Source organism: Rana temporaria, chromosome 4 (assembly GCF_905171775.1).
Source record: "Rana temporaria chromosome 4, aRanTem1.1, whole genome shotgun sequence".
NCBI lineage: Eukaryota > Metazoa > Chordata > Amphibia > Anura > Ranidae > Rana > Rana temporaria.
The window spans coordinates 53,360,771-53,375,624 of NC_053492.1; the positions used below are offsets into that span (position 1 = coordinate 53,360,771).

At 42.7% G+C, this 14,854-nt stretch overlaps 1 protein-coding gene across 1 annotated transcript in view; it reads left to right on the forward strand.

Moving 5' to 3' along the window:
• LOC120936217 (NACHT, LRR and PYD domains-containing protein 3-like) overlaps positions 1–9,742 on the forward strand; it is a 102,503-nt gene extending 92,761 nt beyond the window's left edge. The window contains 2 exon segments of the mRNA XM_040348410.1: positions 4,740–4,904; positions 7,339–9,742. The gene's annotated coding sequence lies outside the window, so the exon portion shown is untranslated.
• The last annotated feature ends 5,112 nt before the right edge of the window (positions 9,743–14,854 follow it).

The window sequence follows — 14,854 nt, forward strand, 5'->3', positions numbered from 1 at the left end:
AGTTGTGTTCAAAATTATTCAACCCCCCAATGCTGTAAAGGGTTTTAGGGAATTTAGTGTACATTTGTAATTGTATTCAGAATGAAATCCTACAAGGACTTCTTAAAGAACCATATGCAACTAAAATGACATCAATTGGTTTTGTAATACAGTAGTCAATGTTTCTTTTGTGAATTCTTCATTTACACAATTATTCAACCCCTTAAAGACTACCACTCTGAACAACAGAGGTTCATTGAAGTGTATTCAATCAGGTATTGAAAACACCTGTGGATGTCAGGGAGCAGCAATAAAGCCTAATAAGCACCAATCAGGCAGCTTTAAAATGACTGTGATACTCAGCTCCTTCTAGACATTTACTGGTGTGGTTACAAACATGGTGAAGTCAAGAGAATGGTCCAGGAAGACAAGAGAAGAGGTGATTACTCTTCACAGGAAGGGCAATGGCTATAAGAAGATTGCAAAGATGTTAAACATACCAAGAGACACCATAGGAAGCATCATTCGCAAATTAAAGGCAAATGGCACTGTTGAAACGCTACCTGGTCGTGGCAGAAAGAAGATGCTGACTTCGACTGCTGTGCGCTACCTGAAGCGTAAAGTGGAGAAAAGTCCCTGTGTGACTGCTGAGGAACTGAGAAAAGATTTGTCAGATGTGGGTACTGAAGTTTCTGCTCAGACAACACGGCGCACACTGCGTAATGAAGGCCTCCATGCCAGAACTCCCAGGCGCACCCCCTTGCTGTCTCCAAAGAATAAGAAGAGTCGACTGCAGTATGCAAAAATCATGTGGACAAACCACACACATTTTGGGATTGTGTTCTGTGGACTGATGAAACGAAATTAGAACTGTTTGGGCCCATGAATCAACGCTATGTTTGGAGGAGAAAGAACAAGGACTATGATGAAAAGAACACCTTGCCCACTGTGAAGCATGGCGGGGGGTCAATCATGCTTTGGGGCTGTTTTGCTTCTGCAGGTACAGGGAAGCTTCAGCGTGTGCAAGGTACCATGAATTCTCTTCAGTACCAGAAGATATTGGATGACAATGTGATGCAGTCCGTCACAAACCTGAGGCTTGGGAGACGTTGGACCTTTCAATAGGACAATGATCCCAAGCATACCTCCAAGTCCACTAGAGCATGGTTGCAGATTAAAGGCTGGAACATTTTGGAGTGGCCATCGCAGTCACCAGACTTAAATCCGATTGAGAACCTCTGGTGGGACTTAAAGAAAGCAGTTGCAGTGCGCAAGCCTAAGAATGTGACTGAACTGGAGGCTTTTGCCCATGACGAATGGACGAAGATACCCGTAGATCGCTGCAAGACACTTGTGTCAAGCTATGCTCCACGTTTAAAAGCTGTTATAACCGTAAAAGGATGTTGTACTAAGTACTAAGATTGAATGTCACTTGGGGGTTGAATAAAACTGATAATGATGTGAGCACAGAAAAGACATTTGTGGTTATTTCATTATAAATGTTATGTTATATTTGTCTGACCTACACGTGCCTCTTTGATTTAATTGTAAGCAGGATGACAGGATGATCAAAATCAATGTCAAACTGGGCAAAACAATCAATTTCAGTGGGGGTTGAATAATTTTGAATACAACTGTATTTTCAGTTTCAGTTTTCTAGACAACTGCTTAGAAAAACCCATGGTGCTGATTGTTGGGGCAAGGTCAGATGAGTCTGGGCATTTAAAACCTTTGAGATTGACATCACCTGGTCTTCCCAGACGATGATTTAGAACAATCCATGACACTGGCAGATCTCAGCTTTGCAAAGGGGGCAGTGCATGCTATAAATTCTGCTGGGTACCCAAACTTTTGCAAACTTTTGCAGTGAATTGTCGGATTACTTCATTAATAAAATCGAGGGGATCCGACAAAGCATTCAGCAAAATAATTCCCCCCTCAACCCTCCCCGTAATGATTTACACAATACCTGCAGTAATTCACCACAACCAGGTAAGTTCACGCTGGAACCTATCTCTATCCATGCCACAAAAAATATCATCGGTACTCTGCGTAACAGCACCGCGCCGAATGATATCATCCCCACTAAACTGCTGAAGGAATGCGCCGACATCCTGGCACCTCCTATCACGCAGCTTATCAACCAATCCTTCAGGGAAGGCATAGTGCCCTCCCAGTTGAAGGAGGGTATATATCGACCCATCTTGAAGAAACCCAACCTGGACCCCAAGGACCCACTCCACCGTCGTCCAATAACAGGCCTAAATGTACTCTCAAAGGTAATGGAAAAAGTAGTGGTACAACAGCTGCAACAGCATCTAGATACCCACAACCTACTTGATCCATTTCAATCGGGATTCCGGCCTGGACACGGGACAGAAACCGCATTGCTCAAAATATGGGACGATGCTCTCGAGGCCGCAGACGAAGGAGAATCTTGTCTTCTGGTTCTGTTGGACCTAAGCGCTGCCTTCGACACAGTAGACCACAAGCTTTTATTGACTCGGCTAGCTGAAATAGCCAGAGTCGCAGAAGGCGATTTATCTTGGTTCTCCTCTTTTTTGGAAAACCGATCGCAAATAGTGAAGTTAGGACCTTTCACTTCTGAGAAACGCACATTATCGTGCGGAGTCCCTCAAGGATCGCCTCTGTCGCCGGTATTATTCAACATCTATCTTGGCCCTCTTTTTGAGATTATTAGCAGTCAAAAACTGCTCTACCACTCATATGCAGACGACACGCAACTATATTTCCGCATTTGCAATAAAAAGGATCACCACCTCAATCTAGAGACATGCCTCTCTTTGATAGAGGACTGGATGACAAAGAGTTATCTTAAACTCAACGGAGCGAAAACAGAACTTCTCCTGTTTCACGCCAAATGTATGAATCAACCTGCAACAACTTGGACCCCCCCGCCAATTCTGGGCAAAATCATCACCCCTAGCGCCAAAGTCAAAAGTCTTGGGGTCATCTTTGACTCCTACATGACAATGGATGCACAAATAGGGTCAGTAGTCAGCGGATCTCACCATCTGCTGCGCCTACTACGCAGACTTACTGCTTTTATTCCCAAAGAAGACATAGCGGTCGTGGTGGGAGCTATTGTAAACTCCAGACTGGACTATGCAAATGCCCTTTACCTCGGACTCCCCAAGTACCAAATCGCTCGTCTACAAGTCGTTCAAAATACGGCCGCTAGACTTGTGACTGGGAAAAAACCTTGGGAATCAATCTCACCTTCACTGAGAACCCTTCACTGGTTACCAGTAAAAGACAGAATCACTTTTAAAGCACTCTGTCTAACGCATAGATGTATCTATGGGAATGCTCCCCATTATCTGTGCGAAAAAATAAAAGCTCATAATCCCAATCGCGTTCTGCGATCCACCAATCAAAATCTCCTCCAGATACCGAAAGCCAACTACAAGTCCAAAGGAGAAAGGAGATTCGCGGTCCAAGGTCCCAGACTATGGAACGCTTTACCAACCAGCATTCGGTTGGAGGAGAACCACTTGACGTTCAGGAGAAAGATCAAGACTCATCTCTTTTGATACCAAAGGAGACAGGAACAACAAGCGCCCAGAGGCGATTAAGTTCGCATGTGTTGCGCTATATAAGTTTTCATTCATTCAGACACCATTTTTTTGTTTTCTGTAATTTTGAAAGTGTAAATGATGGAAATAAAATCTTACTTTTTTTTACATATTTTAAGAATGTCTAATCTGTAATTTGATGCCTTTTGGAGATTTTTCCATCTTTCCTTGGCTTCGTTATGCACATTAATACAAATTTTTACCTGGGGTGCCTAAACTTTCGATCCCCACTGTATGTATAAAATACCAATGCCTGGATTTCATATTTAATCTAACAGAACACCCATATGCTTCTCCACCATTGACTCCCCAGTTGTTCTACTGGAATGCATGATGCATGCATGATTTTAGCCCCCAAGTTCATTATTTATGCGGCTCTAGCTACCACATGCTGTGTGCAAGAGCCCATTAATGTCTTTTGTGATGTAGGGGCTGCAAAGACACAGCTGCTTCTCCCAATTTGATAGACATGTGCACACAGAAATATTTTGTTTAGGAATTTTGTTTTAGTTACTCCCAAATTTCATTTTTTTTATTTTGTTTCTTTAAATACATTCGTCCGAAAATCCGAATTAATTAAAGGTGAATTTGTCATTGAAGGCTTATGGTGTCTGTCGAATGTTCTAAGAAGATTCGGCGGAGCAGCTAAACTGTACGACGCCGCAATCATACATTTCTGGTCGAATGTTCCGCCTACAAGCTATAGAAGAATTTAAATGTTGTATGACACTAGTAATAATTATATTTATAAATTATTATTACTAGTCAACCAATGTTCAAATTCTTCTATAGTCTATGGATGGAGCATTTGATCGGAAATGTACGATTGCGGCGTTGTACATTTTAGCTGCTTGTAGAATCTTCTTACAACTTTCGACAAACACCATAAGCCTTCAATTGACAGATTCAACATTTGTATGTTTTTCGTCAAATCTTCGCCGTTCATGTCGAATGGCCTACCCCAACACTGTCTCTATAATGTCAAATCTTTTCTCTCTATGTAGAATAATCTTGGACTAATAGAGTAAAAAGGTTAGGCACATTCGACCGCAGGTTCGATAGACACAGATTGCTATTGTCAGCATCATGTCGAATCTCTCAAGGATTAAAATGCCTAACCAGGGAAACCGAAAAAAATAAACTTTTTCTTTTTTTTTTTAACAGACTGTGGGGAACTGAATTGACAGACGAATATGCACCATTACTGGTGTCACTGAGTGGCATGAAAAGCCTTACACGCCTATATCTTAATGATAACAGATTTTCAAATGCCTCTTCCAGCCACATTCGGGATCTTATAATGAAATCACGGAGCCTGAACGAAATTCGGTATGTATAACACAAACTCCTCACAGCAGAACAATCTTTTTTGGAGAATTACTGCAATTGACAGATTTTATAGACATATTCCTTCACTCCGTTGTTCTTTTCTCTTTTAACCATCTGAGATTTTCTGTCACCCGAAAACTGTTGCTAGACATGTTGTAAATCATCAACTATCAGATATATTTTACCAAAGTCCCAGTTATCAGATATAACTTTTGAGTGTATCCTATTTTATTGCAAACATTTCAACTGACATTTCCTGTGGCTGTACACACAGACATGTGAAAAAGTAAACATACCCCATGAAAATCGTTGACTTTTTCAACACATCAGGGCCAGTTCACACCATAGAAACGCAGTCCGGATGCATTCCAGATGCTTTTCTGAATGCACGTTTTTGATGCGTTCCAGTGCGTTTTTGTTGTGTTTTTGCTGCAGTCCAGTGCATTTGCCCCTCTTTTTTTCTTAACCTTATAAGGACATGTGCATTCCAGTATGTTTTTGGTGCATTTGGTCGTTCCAGTGTGTTTTTGATGTGTTTTACAGTGTTCCAGTACAGTCCAGTGCAGGAAAAATGCAAAATGTTCTAAGTTTTTGGGGGAACTGGAACACACTGACACTACAAGCACTGGTGTGAACTATGCCATTGAAAACCATATAACCTACCTTCCATGTGTTTTTGATGCAGAAAAAATGCACTGGACTGCATGTGGTGTGAACTGGCCCTCAGTAAAATCAACCCTAGAGCTAACCAGTCTAATCAATATTCCAATCGCACACATTCCTGGTAAAGTGGCTCCTAGAAATGGTGGTTGCTGAAACAATTACCAGTTGGGTCCTGGAGACATTAACCACTTACCCCCCGGACCATATTGCTGCCCAAAGACCAGAGTACTTTTTGCGATTCGGGACTGCGTCGCTTTAACAGACAATTGCGCGGTCGTGCGACGTGGCTCCCAAACAAAATTGGCGTCCTTTTTTTCCCACAAATAGAGCTTTCTTTTGGTGGTATTTCATCACCTCTGCGTTTTTTATTTTTTGAACTATAAACAAAAATAGAGCGACAATTTTGAAAAAAATGAATATTTTTTACTTTTTGCTGTAATAAATATCCCCCAAAAATATATAAAAAAACATTTTTTTTCCTCAGTTTAGGCCGATACGTATTCTTCTACATATTTTTCGTAAAAAAAATCGCAATAAGCGTTTATTGATTGGTTTGCGCAAAAGTTATAGCGTTTACAAAATAGGGGGTATTTTTATGTCATTTTTATTAATATATTTTTTTTACTAGTAATGGCGGCGATCAGCGATTTTTTTTCGGTATTGCGACATTATGGCGGACACTTCGGACACTTTTGATACATTTTTGGGACCATTGGCATTTTTATAGCGATCAGTGCTATAAAAATGCATTGGATTACTATAAAAATGCCACTGGCAGTGAAGGGGTTAACACTAGGGGGCGGGGAAGGGGTTAAGTATGTCCCTTGTGTGTTCTTACTGTGGGGGGGGGGGTGGCCTCACTAGGGGAAACACTGATCCTCTGTTCATACATTGTATGAACAGAAGATCAGCGTTTCCCCCGCTGACAGGACCGGGAGCTGTGTGTTTACACACACAGCTCCCGGTCCCCGCTCTGTACCGAGCGATCGCGTGTGCCCGGCGGCGATCGCGCCCGCCGGGCACACGCACGGGAGTCGGGGGCGAGCGCGCGCGCGCCCCTAGTGGCGGCTGAGAGAGAGGACGTTATACTACGTGCTCTCGCCCAGCCGAGCCGACCAGCCGACGTAGAACGGCGGTGCGCGGTCGGCTAGTAGTTAAACAATCGAACATATTCACCAGCACACCTCGGATCGTCCAATTACGTCCAAAAAAGTTTTATTGTAGAAAAATCACATCACAAAAGTGCAACGTTTCGGGGTCACGCAGGACCCCTTTGTCAGGCATGTGATGAGAGCTGACCAGTTCATGCTAAAAGAAGTCACTTAGAACCCCAAATTTCATCACAGGGTGTTAAAGTAATTCTTGCAACAGTTGGGGTCAAAGTGCATGCATCTACAATCAGAAAGAGTTTGCACCAACTTGCGTGAGATGTGTATCAAGAAGGTCTTCGCTGTCTAAAAAGAACATTAGAGCAAGATTACAGCTTTCTATTGAATATACAACAGGTAAAATAAGTAATGAACGTCACCATTTTTCTAGGTTAATATACTGTAGGTACTGTATAAAAAGCTTTGTTGTTGGTTACCTCAATTAATGACTGAAAAAGTTAAGTTTAAATGTGATTGCTTGCTGTGGGGAAACAGAAGAGATCTTACAGGACATATTACCAATTTCATAATACACATATCTCCCGTTTTACGGCCTGGTGTAGTCTTAATAGAGTGAGAGCATTCTGCTAATATCTGATGACCATTTTTACACTTTTTTCTAGAATTGGTGACAATTTGATGTCAAATGAAGTGGTAAGAGATCTAAAAAATCTGGAAGAGCTCCGTCCAGGACTGAAGGTTGACTTATAAATTAACCAAGAAAATGTTCGGCTGCAGACGTGAATAAGGCCAGGACATTGTTGTAGATGATGAGAATGGGATTCAGAAATGAACAGATGTCAACCAAAAGGCTGATAATTCAACATATTTGGACTCATGCATCTTATGATTAAAATTGTAACATATCCCAAGTGACAAAAAGGGTATAGGAACAATCTAATCTAACATAAACGCGCTGCATTTACTTTGACCCCGGGTACACCACCTGTCTACTCAGTGGTCCTAGCCATCATCTGGTTGCCCTCTAACTAGATCTGCAATTTTGGAAAATAATTTATACTGTAAAGCCATAGAAGGTCCAATAAAAATTGGATGTAGAATATAATTCTCTTGCCACGGTTCCTGGCTTTGCACCCAACCTTATTGGAGAAATTGTTGTTCTAATCTATGCCACCAGGGAGAGTGGAGCTTCCTTGTAATGGTGGAATTACAATGCAGACCTGGCAACATAAACTGTATATATACCACAAAAATGACATACATTTTGACACTGCAAGCAATGTTGTTAGCCTTGCTTCACCCAGGGGGCACAGTTTGCCATCTTCACCCTGGGCACTGGGTGACCTTGTCCTGGCACGGAGTGTGAGCCCAGTATTTTTACATACCTGTTGATTCTGCCAGCTTCTGCTCTCTCTAAACCCTAAATAGGTAGCTTGAAGCTTGTGGCCCCCCGGTGCAAAAGTTGACCTGCCCCAGCCCCCCCCCCACTACCATCCACCACTTCCACCATGCGTGCATGTGATTTCAGCCCTGCGGAGGAGAAGCAGTATAGAGTGCTGTAATGGAAAAGGAGCTCAGCAGCTGGGCATAGCATCCAGGGTGGAGGGTGTGGTCAGTGGGCTTTAGGGGGGCACAGCTTAGATCTGGGGTGGCAAAGCCATGTGACACAAAATCTGGAGACTAATGCCCCTCAGGAGGTGTTAAGGGATTTGTTTTAGCAATTTCTGAAGGTTTATTTGTCAGTGTTGGCTTGTTTTGGGGGAAGTTCAGATTCCAAGGCCCTCAACAGGCCCTGTGCAAAGGGGCACTCCCAGAAACATTTTCCTCCTGGATGATGCAAAAGGGGCAGTGCCTGACGTTGCAGTCTCCTGAGTTCCTTCTTCCTGGTACACACTTGCTGACGTCCCCTTGCCTGAAAGAAGCTGCGCAGCTTAACTTTCACAAACTCCCACCAATCACTTACCCTTCTGAAGAATCTCTTTTCCTCTGTCCAGGAGGCATAGGCCTCCCAGTGTTCCCCCATCAGTTCCTAATTTTCCTGCAGGGTGCTATTTAGCTTCCAGGAACCTGGTCCACAGGCAAAGCCCTCGCCTAGGTCACCCTGAAAGTGAAAAGCCCTGTGGTCAGAGAAATCTCAGGGGATCATGGAGAACTCACGATGCTTGACTGTCCTTGAAGTGAGCACAAAGTCAATCCTGGAACGCACAGATGCTTCGGGTCGGCACCCAGAATAGTTCACAGTACCTTTCCCTATGGATCATACAGCGTATTGCAAGAAAGCCTTCGAGATCATCTCCTTGAGCAGCCTAGAAGTAGCATCAAGTTTTGCATACATGGTGGAGCTGCGCCCATCCTCCTCTATCGGACAGTTAAAATCACCACCGATCACTACTGCTCTGGTGGTGACGGGTTGGGTCCGCAGGGTCTGGAAAAGTTCCAGCCGCGCACTCTTATCGCCACACACTCTGTCAGTGTGAGGCAATGAGAGATGATTACCAGCACTTCCTGTATTTACATTGCCAATCACATGGTTAAAGAGCCGCGTAGGAGCAGCCATTCGGGTGCGCAATCAAATGAACAAGAGCCGCATCGTCCCTCCTCGGGCCTGCCCTGAACGTCTTGGGAGTGGGTGGACCTGGCTTAGTTCGCCTGCTCTCATGGGGTCTCCCTTCGGGGGAGCCCCACCTAGTACTTGGGTGGGTCCGTTTCGGGAGACCTTCCAGAGAATGGGGTCTGTCTGGTTTCGGCCAGATGGACCATGTGAAGTACCTCAGTCCCTGTCTGGAGCCTAACCCCCCGGGGGATCAGGGTAAGGTCCTTCCTTGTGGAGGACAAGTGTAACACCTGTTGCACGTTTTGTGTCACTCTTTATGTGTGTGCACTTTTTTTGGCACCGGGTGGAGTTTTTGGGTGCGTTTCACACGCCAGGGGCTTTTCATAAAAATAAAAAATTAATTATTGGTAAAAAAAAAAAAAAATACCAGTGGTGAATGGGGGGACGTAATTAAATTGTACTGATTAGGGTTAAATAATGGTTAAAAAGGAATAAAAAAATGGAACTCGCAAGGTTTCTTTAAGCGATGTCATACTTTATGCAAAAATCACACCTTTGATCAACATATGAATAAAATAGTGAATACAATGATGCAATCCATTGTATTTACTCAATGACACTTGTAGACTATCTGCAAGTATTATTTTATACAGAAGGGGCTGCATTTTGGCAGCCGCTCCTGCTGTGTAATACAAAGCAATTAGCGGATGTCATAATTGCTGGTAAAAGTGACTGGTGGAATTGCGCCTGGAAGAGAGGAGCTGGATGAAAAAGATGCATTCTAAAAACTTTGTGCAAGTTTTTTTTAGGATGTAGCTTTTATGTTCAAATACCTTGTGGTAAAGCCCAATCAAACCTTTGGTCTAAATCAGCTTACTACATCCCGGTTGAATCTAAGCAAATATTGTTCAAAGTTTTACCATTTGCTTTCATTCAAGCAGCCACATATTAGAAAATAATGCAGAGATGAACAATGCCTATTTGGAAAAATATGGTTCCCTTTGGCTTACCTACTTGGAGGTTCCTGACATACAGAACTGACTGCAAGGACGGTTGGCAGTAGATCCCCGTATGGACCCACCTTCTCTCTTTCTCCTCTTCTCACTTTTTCCTCTTCTTTTCTTTCCGAGACAGTCTTGTTAATGTGCTCTCCTAGCCTCCTTTCTCCCTTATATTACTTATGCTATTAGCCATGGGGAGTAGTGTCCCCCATAAATGACCGTAATGATGCTTGGCAATGGGAAGAGCTTTAGAAATCTTATAACATAATATCAAGTTAAATTATAGGCGTTTGCAGGGGGTGTGTCGGGTGTGCCTGGGCACACCCTAATCACCGCTTGAGGTGCAGTTTACCCCTGCTGATATTGCACCAATGCCCCCGAATGGGGCTCTTTAAAAAAAAAATACAAATAAAAATCTACTGACACTGGCCTCCAATATGCCAGGTCCAATGTTCCAGTGTAAGGCTGGCCATACACATTTGCACGATTCCCTCATCAACACAGGCCATGTTAACAGGGAAATCACCAATTATCTTCTCCCAGTGGGGAGGGGAAGTCGTCTCCACCGATAAAAGACAGTGATTATTGCTAGCGGCTATAGCAGCCACTAGCAATAATCTAAGAGAATCTGGCAGGCTGGTTATACCCAAGTTGATCTAACGATCAACTTGGTACATTCATCCTGCCCATTAACAGTTCAAATCTTGGCCAGATTCTGCTGAACCAGCCAAGATTTGAACCGTGTATGGCTGGCCTAAGATTCCCAGGAGCCTTTGCTCAGTATGTTGCTGTTGTCTAATAGATTAGGGAAAGATTTTTATGTTTTAACAGGGTGGGAGCAGGCGACTTGTGAGCAGCAAATGGAGGTGGCCTTGTGGTAATCTTGCTCCCCAATCCCCAGGAATATCAACTAACATTTATCCTTTGGGGAGTCCTTTCCTGATTCATTTTGTCACTCCCCTGAGCATCTAGAGCACACCATGGGGAAAACTCCAGCCGCCCATGAGGTTACCACCCAAAATTATGGTCCACCACCAGACAAGGCCGACTCCCCTGATAATATATTGGAAGCTGTGGGCTCAGCTTCCAATATATTATCAGGGGAGTCGGCCTTGTCTGGTGGTGGACCACCAGACAAGGGGGAGACTCAGAGCCCTTCTCAAACGTTGATAGTGCAGCCGACTTCACGGAAGCTCAGCAAGCTACTTTCCTTTGACATACTAATCTCTTAGTCCGCTTCAAGATCATGCTGCAAATGGAACTCTCAGCTGCTACCAGTAAACTTGTCTCAGAGATCAGAAAACTGGGTACTGGTACTAATGCACTGGAGGACAAGATGGACTCTGCAGCTCACAGTGACCGAGAGCAAACAGGATCTAGCTGACTGTCACAGGCTCTGCTGAGTCTGAAGGATTTTGAAAACAGATAACTCAGTGGCAACCTACGCCTGAGAGTTATCCCGGAATGCATTGTAGACCTTAATTCCACAGCCACTGCATTATTCCAAGAACTCTCCTACCCTGATTAACCACCAGGAGTTTGATTGCATCCATTGTGCCTTGGGCCCTAGGAAACCTGATAGACCACCACGGGACACCATTAAGTTTACCTATTATGGCACCAAGGAAACTCTCAAGGCTGCTTGAGACAAACCAGATCTCTCCTTCTAGGGGCACCCATACTCGCTGTTTGCAGATCTGGCACCGATCGACATTCAGAAAAGGTCACAACGGAAACCTTACATTTCAGTTCTTATCGCCAAAGACATCAAATATAAGTGGGGATTCCCTTTTAAGCTAATGTTCACGAATCGTGGGCAGTCTCATTCAGACTCCTGATGAAGCCAAAACCAAGCTGGAATCCCTGAGCCTAATGCCAGCCGTGGATGCCACCTCAAGTACTGCAAAACCCCTCATACTGTGTTCTATGGATAATCACTTGAAGCCCTTGTGGGAGCAGGTTTCAAACTGAAAACATTCACTCCCTCGTACACCTCCACTGTCAGGATCTCCATGCTTTAGACCCTGCCTGAAGTACTAAGAGGGTGAGATGCAAAAATCTTTTTTTATCCGATTTAAAATATAAATTTAGCTAGACTTTAACATATTTTTCTTCCCCACTCTGCACAGAGATTGTATAGCTGTAGTGGCCACCAAAACCCATGAGAAAATTGAAACAGGATAAAACAGTAAAACAAAAAAAGCTATAAAAAGTATTTTTTTAAATATAAGAATTTTAATGTATTTATCGTATAAAAATAATGTACAGTATGTATAAATATATGTATTCAATAAAGAGTACAAGAAGCAGAGTGCTAATTCTTCAGTGCAGGGACTCAAACAAACGAGAAAACCAAGTGCAGGAAAGCAACCAATCAGAATTTCTCCCACCAAGAGTAGAACTCCATTTTTATTTCTTTGTTTAGGATAGAGAGAGGAAGATTTAGAATGTTCTGTTGGGTCTAAATGGCTTTTTACTATGGGGCCCTAGTTAAAGCAGGTGGTTGTTCCTCCTGTTTATAGGGGGATTTTTGGCTATGCACCATTGACTTCATCACTACATAACCCTGATGCCGCGTACACACGGTCGTTTTTTGTCTTGTAAAAAAACGTAGTTTTTTCTCATGAAAATAAACCGACGTTTTTCAAACTTCATTTTAAAAAACGACGTTGCCTACACACCATCGTTTTCTGAAAATGCTCTTGCAAAGCGCGGTTACATACAACGGCACTCTGTTCCATTCAAGCTCGCGTCATAACTTGCTTCTGAGCATGCGCGGGTTTAAAAATGTTGTTTTAAACGTAGTTTTAGCCCACACATGATCATTTTTTATGACCCAAAAAAACGACATTTTGAAAAACGACATAAAAAAATTTAAGCAGGTTCGAATTTTTTTTTGGTAGTTTTTCAGAAGACAAAAAACGACGTGAAGCCCACACACGATCATTTTAAATGACGTTTTTTAAAACATTGGTTTTTTTCATCACAAAAAACGACCGTGTGTACGCAGCATGAGTGTTTCTGATGCATGGGTGGGTGAAATGGTCCCAGTTGGACCTTATTGATCATTAATAGATATGGGTGTATACTGTATGTCTTGCATTCATGCATTTGCTATGTTTTGTGACCTTCATATAGGAGACCTGCATGTCTCTGATATTCCATATTTTATGGAATTAAAGTAAAATATGCTGGTTTTGCATTATGGCTTGTTCTGACCCTGGATTTTTGACAACGCCACCTTTGGCCATTGGAGATAGTGTAGCACAGTTTGTTAATTTAAAGGCTTTAGCGGCTGCCTGTGGCCCATTAGAGGGGCTTTTCTCTCACTTTCTGTCCAAGTGATTGTGTTCACTGAAGACAGGAAATAGGAACAACAAACACTACTGCTCTTTGTAGTGTGGGGAAGAGTAGAAATTCTTGCTAGAGGTCCACAACACTTTGCTGATTGCACTCTATTTAGGCTAAAAAAAGCTTAGAAGGTAAAGTCACATTGCTCTTTTAAAGTGCAAAAGAAAGCTGTAAAAAACAATAGTGTTACAATCAGATGCAATATTTTAAATAACCCTTTTCATATAAAAAAATATAGAAAACTTTGATTTTTTTTTAATAATAAAAGTAATTTTGCCTACTACTTCTAATAAGACACAGGAGGAGACCATCCTTTCCATCACTTGTTTTTTGGCTTAATATCAGTAAAATAATAAGTGTAATGCCCTGTACACACAACCGGGTTTTCCGTCAGAAAAACTGCGAGGAGAGCTTTTGGCCGGGAATCCCAGCCGTGTGTATGCTCCCTCACAGTTTTTCCGACGGGAAAACTGCCAAACTCACCGAAAAAAAACAAAGAGAACCAACTGACTTTTTCCCCCATCAGAAAAGTCGGCCTTCTGTAAAAAGCTCTCATCTGAGTTCTCCTGACAGGAAAACAGATCGTCTGTACGGGGGAAAAGTAGAGAGTAGGTTCTCGGTTTTCCCCTCGGGATTTCCAACGGACCTTTTGCCGCTGGGAACCCCGATCGTGTGTACTAGTACTAGGCATAAGGAATAGACAACTCTGCCGTGTCATTGTTCAATGCCATAAGCTGGCCATAAACAATTTGTTTGTACAATCTCTTTCAGATTTTCCTAAACCATATAACATAAGGACCTACATTTATTTTATAGCCAATTTCATAAGTCTTCCCACTTAGTTTTTGGCAAATCTATCATCTGTGGAGACTGTACAATCAGTTCGCACTGTGTATGATGTATGGTCAATTTTAATAATTATTTTGTTGGCCCATTTTCTAACCCACTGATACTTATCTTCCCCAAATAAAAAAAAAATGATTTTTGCACTCACTGTAAAAATCTTTTTCTTTGCATTCATTGAAGGACACAGTCAAATCTTTAGATTGTGGCCAATGCGTTATTACGCCACCTGCAGGAGTAGGATGCTAGGCACAACAAAAAAGATCACACCCCTGCTGTTGGCCAAACCCCATTTGCAACACACAGCTTAGTTAGTAGGGAGCAGTAAATAGGAACTAACAACTGAGACAGAAAAAACACAGGGGTGGGTGCTGTCTTTCCAACTATGGAGAGCAATATAGATTGTGACCAATGAGATGTGCCAAAGCA